Genomic DNA, 8,741 nt, shown 5'->3' on the forward strand with positions numbered 1-8,741 from the left:
CCGCCCCCGAATTTTACTGTTGGCACTACACACGCTGGCAGATGACGTTCACTGGGCATTCGCCATACCCACACTCTGCCATCGGATCGCCACATTGTGTCCCGTGATTCGTCCCTTCGCACAACCTTTTTCCAACGTTCAATCGTCCAACGTTTACGCTCCTTACACCAAGCGAGGCGTCGTTTGGCATTTACCGGCGTGATGTGTGGCTTATGAGCAGCCGCTCGACCTTGAAACCCAAGTTTTCTCACCTCCCGCCTGTCACAGTATTAACAGTGGATCCTGATGCTGTTTGAAATTCTTGTGTGGTGGTCTGGATAGATGTCTCCCTATTACACATTACGACCTTCTTCAACTGTCGGTGGTCTCTGACAGTCAACAGACGAGGGCCTGTACGCTTTTGTGCTGTACGCGTCCCTTCACGTTTCCACTTCACTATCACATCGGAAACAGTGGACCTAGGGAAGTCGAGGAGTGTGGAAATCTCGCGTATAGACGTATGACACAAGCGACAGTGTTCAAAGTTCTTGAATCCTTCCCGGGTTCGATTCCCGACGGGGTCAGGGATTTTCTCTGCCTCGTGATGACTGGGTGTTGTGTGATGTCCTTAGGTTAGTTAGGTTTAAGTAGTTCTAAGTTCTAGGGGACTGATGACCATAGATGTTAAGTCCCATAGTGCTCAGAGCCATTTCAACCATTTTTTTGAACCCACGGAGCGCCCCTTCTGCTCTCTCATTATGTCTAATGACTACTGAGGTCGCTGATATGGAGTACCTGGCAGTGGGTGGCAGCACAATGCACCTAATATGAAAAACGTATGTTTCTGGGGGTGTCCGGATACTTTTGATCACATAGTATATGTATCACAAAGCCTTGATAGTAATTAGAGAGCTCAATTTTTGAGGTTTTTGTTATAATTGATTCCGCCATCGCTGCTTGATATAGCGACTCCATGTTTAGAATTTTCAGTCCGCCGATCGCTGTTTTATCACCTTAAAATTAATAATATCGAGCATCGTTGTGACAGTGGTACACAGAAAACCCTCTGCCCTGTACCATATGTTGGCCTTTGTTGGATATATATTGATACAGAGGTGACAAAAGTCACAGGAGACGTCCTAATATCTTGTTGGACCACCGCTTGCCCGGCTTAGTGCAGGAACTCGACATGGCTAGGCGTCAACAGGTCGCTGAAGTCGTTAGCAGAAGTACTGAACCATACCGCGTCTGCGCCCGTCCATAAATGTGAAAGCGTTGCCGGTACAGGAGTTTGTGCTCGAACTGACCTTACAATTATGTCCCATGAATTTTCGATGGGATTCATGATAGGTGATTTGGGTGGCCAGATCATCCCCTCGAATTGTTCATTGTTCAAACCAATCGCGAATAAATGTGGCCCTGTAACACGGCGCGTCGTTGTCTGGGAACACGACGTCCACGACTGGCTGCAAATGGTCTCTCAGTAGCCGAACGTAACAGTTTACAGTCAATGAACGGTTCAGTTGGACCAGAACACTCTGGCGATTCGATGTAAACACAGCCAACACCATTCTGGAGCCATCACCAGCTTGCACAGTGCCCTGTTGACAACTTTAATCCATGGCTTCGTGGGATCTGCACCACACTCGAACCCTACCATCACCTCTTACCAACTGGACTCATTTCACCAGATGGTCCAGGGTCCAACCAGTATAGTCACGAGCCCAGGCGATGATTTAGTAAAGGGATGAATGGGATGATTTGGGGGAGGAGACCAAACTGCGAGGTCATCGACCTCATCGGATTAGGGAAGGAAGTCGCCGTGCCCTTTCAAAAGAACCATCCCGGCATTTGCCTGAAGCGATTTAGGGAAACCACAGAAAACCTAAATGAGGATCGCCAGACACAGGATTGAACCGTCGTCCTCCCCAATACGAGTCCAGTGCTAATCACTGCGCCACCTCACTCGGTCAATTTGGCAAAGGCACTCGTGTCAATGATCTGCTGCTATAGTCCATTAACGTCCAATTTCGCCGCGGTGTCCTAATGGATTCATTCGTCTTACGTCCCACACTGACGTCTGCGGTTATTTCACGCAGTGCTGCTCGTCTGTTAGCACTGACAACTGTGCACAAACGCTGCTGCTCTCGGTCGTTAAGTGAAGACCGTCGGCCAGTGCGTTATCCTTGGTAAGAGATGATGCCAGAAATTTTTTGCTCTCGGCACACTCTTGAAACTGTGGATCTCCGGATGGTGAATTCGCCGAGGATTTCCGAAACGGAATGTCCCATGTGTCTAGCTCCAACTACCATTTCGCATTCTAAGTCAGTTATTTCCCGTCGTGTGGCTGTAATCACGTCGGAAACCTTGCTACGTGAATTCCTTGAGTGCAAACGACAGCTCTGTCAATGCACTGTCCCTTTGATATTTGTTTACCCTATACTAGCGCCATCTGTGAACGTGGATTTCGCTATCCCACGACTTTTGTCACTTCTTCTGTATACAGATACTTTATAACTAAGAGAACGATCATGTGCGACACTGCCAATAATGGTTCAAATGGCTCTGAACACTTTGGGACTTAACATCTGAGGTCATCAGTCCCCTAGACTTAGAACTACTTAAACCTAAACAACCTAAGGACATCACACACATCCGTGCCCGAGGCAGGATTCGAATATGTGACTGTAGCAGCAGCGCGGTTCCAGACTGAAGCGCCTAGAACCGCTCGGCCACAGCGGCCGGCCGACACTGCCAGAAACTGATAACAATGTGATAATAACACAGCGATCGACGGACGGCATCTGTGTGTATTTCTAGAAATGAGCATCTCTGACTACTAACTATTAACAATTATGTCCAGTTTTAATAACTTTCATGTTTATGAATGAAAATTGCAAAAAAAAATGTGTACGTTCTACGGAATTAGTTTATTTTGTTACTAGGTTTTCGGCTTAGAGGGTCGTCATGCGAAAACGCTGAAAAAAAGATGTTTCAGATGGTGAATGAGATGCGCAAGTGAAGTATCTGCAAATCTTTGACAGTGCAGTTGTAACTAGTTTAAAAATATTAAACTAAGTATTACATTAATGTGAAGGGACCATTGATTTTATTATTGTTTAGTTTACGCGCGGAAACTAGCAGCGGCACGCCGTTATCAAGCCAGTTGTACTGAGATGCACAAATGCTCAGTAATAGCTGTCAAGACGATATGGGTAATATCTTTTTTAAAGTTGTTTGATAATGGCCTTCTAAGCTAAAAACCAGTTTACAAAATGAACCAATGCTGTAGAAGAGTCAATTTTTTGTATTTATCATTAAAAAGAAAAGACTTGACGTTTTAGTTCAGAAATAAACTCCTGGAAATTGAAATAAGAACACCGTGAATTCATTGTCCCAGGAAGGGGAAACTTTATTGACACATTCCTGGGGTCAGATACATCACATGATCACACTGACAGAACCACAGGCACATAGACACAGGCAACAGAGCATGCACAATGTCGGCACTAGTACAGTGTATATCCACCTTTCGCAGCAATGCAGGCTGCTATTCTCCCATGGAGACGATCGTAGAGATGCTGGATGTAGTCCTGTGGAACGGCTTGCCATGCCATTTCCACCTGGCGCCTCAGTTGGACCAGCGTTCGTGCTGGACGTGCAGACCGCGTGAGACGACGCTTCATCCAGTCCCAAGCATGCTCAATGGGGGACAGATCCGGAGATCTTGCTGGCCAGGGTAGTTGACTTACATCTTCTAGAGCACGTTGGGTGGCACGGGATACATGCGGACGTGCATTGTCCTGTTGGAACAGCAAGTTCCCTTGCCGGTCTAGGAATGGTAGAACGATGGGTTCGATGACGGTTTGGATGTACCGTGCACTATTCAGTGTCCCCTCGACGATCACCAGTGGTGTACGGCCAGTGTAGGAGATCGCTCCCCACACCATGATGCCGGGTGTTGGCCCTGTGTGCCTCGGTCGTATGCAGTCCTGATTGTGGCGCTCACCTGCACGGCGCCAAACACGCATACGACCATCATTGGCACCAAGGCAGAAGCGATTCTCATCGCTGAAGACGACACGTCTCCATTCGTCCCTCCATTCACGCCTGTCGCGACACCACTGGAGGCGGGCTGCACGATGTTGGGGCGTGAGCGGAAGACGGCCTAACGGTGTGCGGAACCGTAGCCCAGCTTCATGGAGACGGTTGCGAATGGTCCTCGCCGATACCCCAGGAGCAACAGTGTCCCTAATTTGCTGGGAAGTGGCGGTGCGGTCCCCTACGGCACTGCGTAGGATCCTACGGTCTTGGCGTGCATCCGTGCGTCGCTGCGGTCCGGTCCCAGGTCGACGGGCACGTGCACCTTCCGCCGACCACTGACGACAACATCAATGTACTGTGGAGACCTCACGCCCCACGTGTTGAGCAATTCGGCGGCACGTCCACCCGGCCTCCCGCATGCCCACTATACGCCCTCGCTCAAAGTCCGTCAACTGCACATACGGTTCACGTCCACGCTGTCGCGGCATGCTACCAGAGTTAAAGACTGCGATGGAGCTCCGTATGCCACGGCAAACTGGCTGACACTGACGGCTTCGGTGCACAAATGCTGCGCAGCTGGCGCCATTCGACGGCCAACACCGCGGTTCCTGGTGTGTCCGCTGTGCCGTGCGTGTGATCATTGCTTGTACAGCCCTCTCACAGTGTCCGGAGCAAGTATGGTGGGTCTGACACACCGGTGTCAATGTGTTCTTTTTTCCATTTCCAGGAGTGTAGAAGGCTATCTAGACATTTATGTATGTCTTGAAATTGACAAAAAAATTGTATGATCTAATGGAAGCAATGCTGACAATGAAACACGTGGCGGTGGAAGATATAAAGTATACCGTCAGCCGGATGCCGCTGCAGCAGATACGGCGTCACTCGCGATGTCTGCTCCAGCGATGTTGGTGCCCCGTCTGGAAGCGAAGTCTCACATCCGTAAGATACCTGTAGAGTCGAGCTTCTGACGTAAAGCAGGCTCTACAAAAGCCCGGATCTACAGGGTAGATTACGAATGTGCTTTTAACAGCCTCGGCGAGTGTCCATCCGATGCGTCCACTGGAAGTGTCCGGTCTCCAGCACTCTGATCGTGGTGCGGTAACTGCGAACACACAGGCACAGCGAAGTCAGTCAGGGGCAATGGAGCCGAGCGTTCGAGGCAAAAAGTATAATAAATTCGTAGCGACAGTCACGAAAGTCTCGGTGAGCATGAAGTACACTACTGGCCATTAAAATTGCTACGCCACGAAGATGACGTGCTACAGACGCGAAATTTAACCGACAGGAAGAAGATCCTGTGATATGCAAATGATTAGCTTTTCAGAGCATTCACACAAGGTTGGCGCCGGTGGCGACACCTACAACGTGCTGACATGAGGAAAATTTCCGAACGATTTCTCATACACAAACAGCAGTTGACCGGCGTTGCCTGGTGAAACGTTGTTGTGGTGCCTCGTGTAAGGAGGAGAAATGCGTACCATCACGTTTCCAACTTTGATAAAGGTCGGATTGTAACCTATCGCGATTGCGGTTTATCGAATCGCGACATTGCTGCTCGCGTTGGTCGAGATGCAATGACTGTTAGCAGAATATGGAATCGGTGGGTTCAGGAGGGTAATATGGAACGCCGTGCTGGATCCCAACGGCCTAGTATCACTAGCAGTCGAGATGACAAGCATCCTATCCGCATGGCTGTAACGGATTGTGCAGCCGCATCTCGATCCCTGAGTCAACAGATGGGGACCTTTGCAAGACAACAACCATCTGCACGGACAGTTCAACGACGTTTGCAGCAGCATGGACTATCAGCTCGGAGACCGTGGGTGCATCACAGACAGAAGCGTCTGCGATGGTGTACTCAACGACGAACTTGGGTGCAGCAATGGCAAAACGTCATTTTTTCGGATGAATCCAGTTTCTGTTTACAACATCATGATAGTCGCATCCGTGTTAGGCGACATAGCGGTGAACGCACATTGGAAACGTGTATTCGTCATCGCCATACTGGAGTATCACCTGGCGTGATGGTATGGGGTGCCATTGGTTACACGTCCCGGTCACCTCTTGTTCGCATTGACGGCACTTTGAACAGTGGACGTTACATTTCAGATGTGTTACGACCCGTGACTGCCCTTCATTCGATCCCTGCAAAAACCTACATTTCAGCAGGATAATGCACGACCGCATGTACGGGCCTGTACGGGCCTTTCTGGATACAGAAAATGTTCGACTGCTGCCCAGGCCAGCACATTCTTCACATCTCTCACCAATTGAAAACGTGTGCTCAATGGTGGCCGAGCAACTGGATCGTCACAATACGCCAGTCACTATTGATGAACTGTGGTATCGTGTTGAAGCTGCATGGGCAGCTTTACCTGTACATGTCATCCAAGCTCTCTTTGACTCAATGGCCAGGCGTATCAAGGCCGTTATTACGGCCAGAGGTGGTTGTTCTGGATAGTGATTTCTCAGGATCTATGCACCCAAATTGCATGAAAAAGTAATCACATATATTTCTCCAATGAATGCCCGTTTATCATCTGCATTTCTTCTTGGTGTAGCAATTGTAATGGCCAGTAGTGTATTTCCCTGATTACAAACAAATTGTTTGTAAATATGCTATAGTCCGATTAAAGTTACTTGATAGTTGACACTCGGTGCTTTGTAGCTGGTTTCCTCCAATCAGAGCGCTCAGTGTCAAGCCCGAACCTTCCGCGACTGCTATACCGCCGCAACAATTCGTCAGTTCACTCCAAATTCCTTCTCTAGCTTTCTCTCTTGATGCGTTTGGATCCCGTATCATGCGCCTCGCACATTTATTTCGTATTTCATAACACATGGTAACCAGACCATAAACAATACACACACACACTCACAGAAAATGATGTTAACGAAATTCACACGTTTCATACACAGCACTGACCAAAAAATACTGGATCCTTCCGCAATCAGTTATTATAATCGCAGAGATCAGCTTACATTTAGATACACTTCACACGACATTTCGTGAAGCTGAACTTTTGAAGGCCGCAGTTCATCGTTGTGACTCGGTCACTAGTTTTAAACATAACTGCTTACCCCAGTATTGTGGTGTAGTGCGATGCTTAGTGTATAAACCTAAAGTGTAGAAAAATAGTTCAAATGGCTCTAAGAACTATGGGACTTAACATCTGAGGTCAACAGTCCCCTAGACTTAGAACCACTTAAACCCAGTTTAACCTAAGGACATCACACACATTCATGCCCGAGGCAGGATTCGAACCTGTGACCATAGCAGCAGCCTCGTGCATGGATGTGTGTGATGTCCATAGGTTAGTTAGGTTTAAGTAATTCTAAGTCTAAGGGACTGATGACCTCAGAAGTTAAGTCCCAGAGTGCTTAGAGCCATTTGAACCATTTGGCCCGAAAGCCCTTTTGGATCCTAGACAAATCGCTCCGTTTCCGCATTACGACAAGCATTGCACTAGAATGAGATTTTCAGTCTGCAGCAGAGTGTGCGCTGATATGTAACTTCCCGCCAGATTAAAACTGTCTGCCGAACCGAGACTCGAACTCGGTAAGTTCTCTACCGGTCTGACACACAATTTTAATCTGGCAGGAAGTTTCACATCAGCGCACACTCCGCTGCAGAATGAAAATCTCATTCTGGAAACATACCCCAGGCTGTGGCTAAGCCATGTCTCCGCAATATCCTTTCTTTCAGGAGTGCTAGTTTCTGCAAGGTTCGCAGCAGAGCTTCTGTAAAGTTTGGAAGGTAGGAGACAAGGTACTGGCAGAAGTAAAGCTGTGAGGACGGTGCGTGAGTCGTGCTTGGGTAGCTCAGACGGCACTCTGGTTTCCCTTCAAAACGAATAAATCTTTCGCCTTTTACTAAAGATTTCCGTGGAGGGGAACATTAAATGAATCTACCAGGTATTTTTCGTAGTGCTCGGCTATTGCTGAGCAATAAAAATTCAAGCCTCCCTCGGTTGAAATTTTCCTCTGTAATAAAAAACTGAGTTAACGGATCAACAAGGAACCTGAACGGGTGACATCAGACGTCCACCCTGAACACATTCACCGAACAATACAGAACAAAATGAGATTTAAAAAAAAAAAAAAAAAAGTTGGTAGAGCACATGAAAAAAAAAGACGGTAGAGCACAGTGGCCGGCTTAAAGTGTAGAGTGTAGAAGGGTCGAATCTCGTCTAACGTAGTGAAATTTTTTTATTTCTAAATCTAAGGAGTTTGATTATTATTTTATGCAATTAATTAGTTTAAAAGTAATTTTTTATTTCTAATACTTCGGTGTCATTTTAATCATCGTATTGACTTTTTTCTTTGCTCTTGTTCTTCTGCCTATCATTCCTTTTTCCTTTGGAATATGCCCGTGTTGCCTATAATCAGTAATCAAGTGCCAACCAGGACCGCTCAATGGCTGGTAACGTGGCACCTCATGTACTCAGTATGAGGACAGTTTTACATAACCAATTATAGCGAGAAATTACTGTTTGCTTTTAGCGCTAAAACTGAATTTTCCCTGTCTTGAGTTTGTACGAACAGATTAGCTGTAATAGCAGCGAATAAAGTGGTCATGATTTTAGTCTGCAGCACACAGCTGACTGCCGTTTTCTGGGATCCACTGCATATCATGGGGTCGTGGTTAGCTGGGGACCAGATTTTAAATGCAGGGCTACAAAATCAGTCATCTGTCGTAGATCACTCTTTGATCACTTAAA

The 8,741-nt window shown here is 47.3% G+C and overlaps 1 non-coding gene across 1 annotated transcript; it reads left to right on the plus strand.

Moving 5' to 3' along the window:
• The first annotated feature begins 7,849 nt into the window (after positions 1 to 7,849).
• LOC126428553 (U5 spliceosomal RNA) lies at positions 7,850 to 7,968 on the plus strand. The gene has a single exon (XR_007576843.1). It is a non-coding gene; the product is annotated as a U5 spliceosomal RNA (small nuclear RNA).
• Positions 7,969 to 8,741: the final 773 nt, after the last annotated feature.

This window comes from Schistocerca serialis, chromosome 12 (assembly GCF_023864345.2).
Source record: "Schistocerca serialis cubense isolate TAMUIC-IGC-003099 chromosome 12, iqSchSeri2.2, whole genome shotgun sequence".
Lineage (NCBI taxonomy): Eukaryota > Metazoa > Arthropoda > Insecta > Orthoptera > Acrididae > Schistocerca > Schistocerca serialis.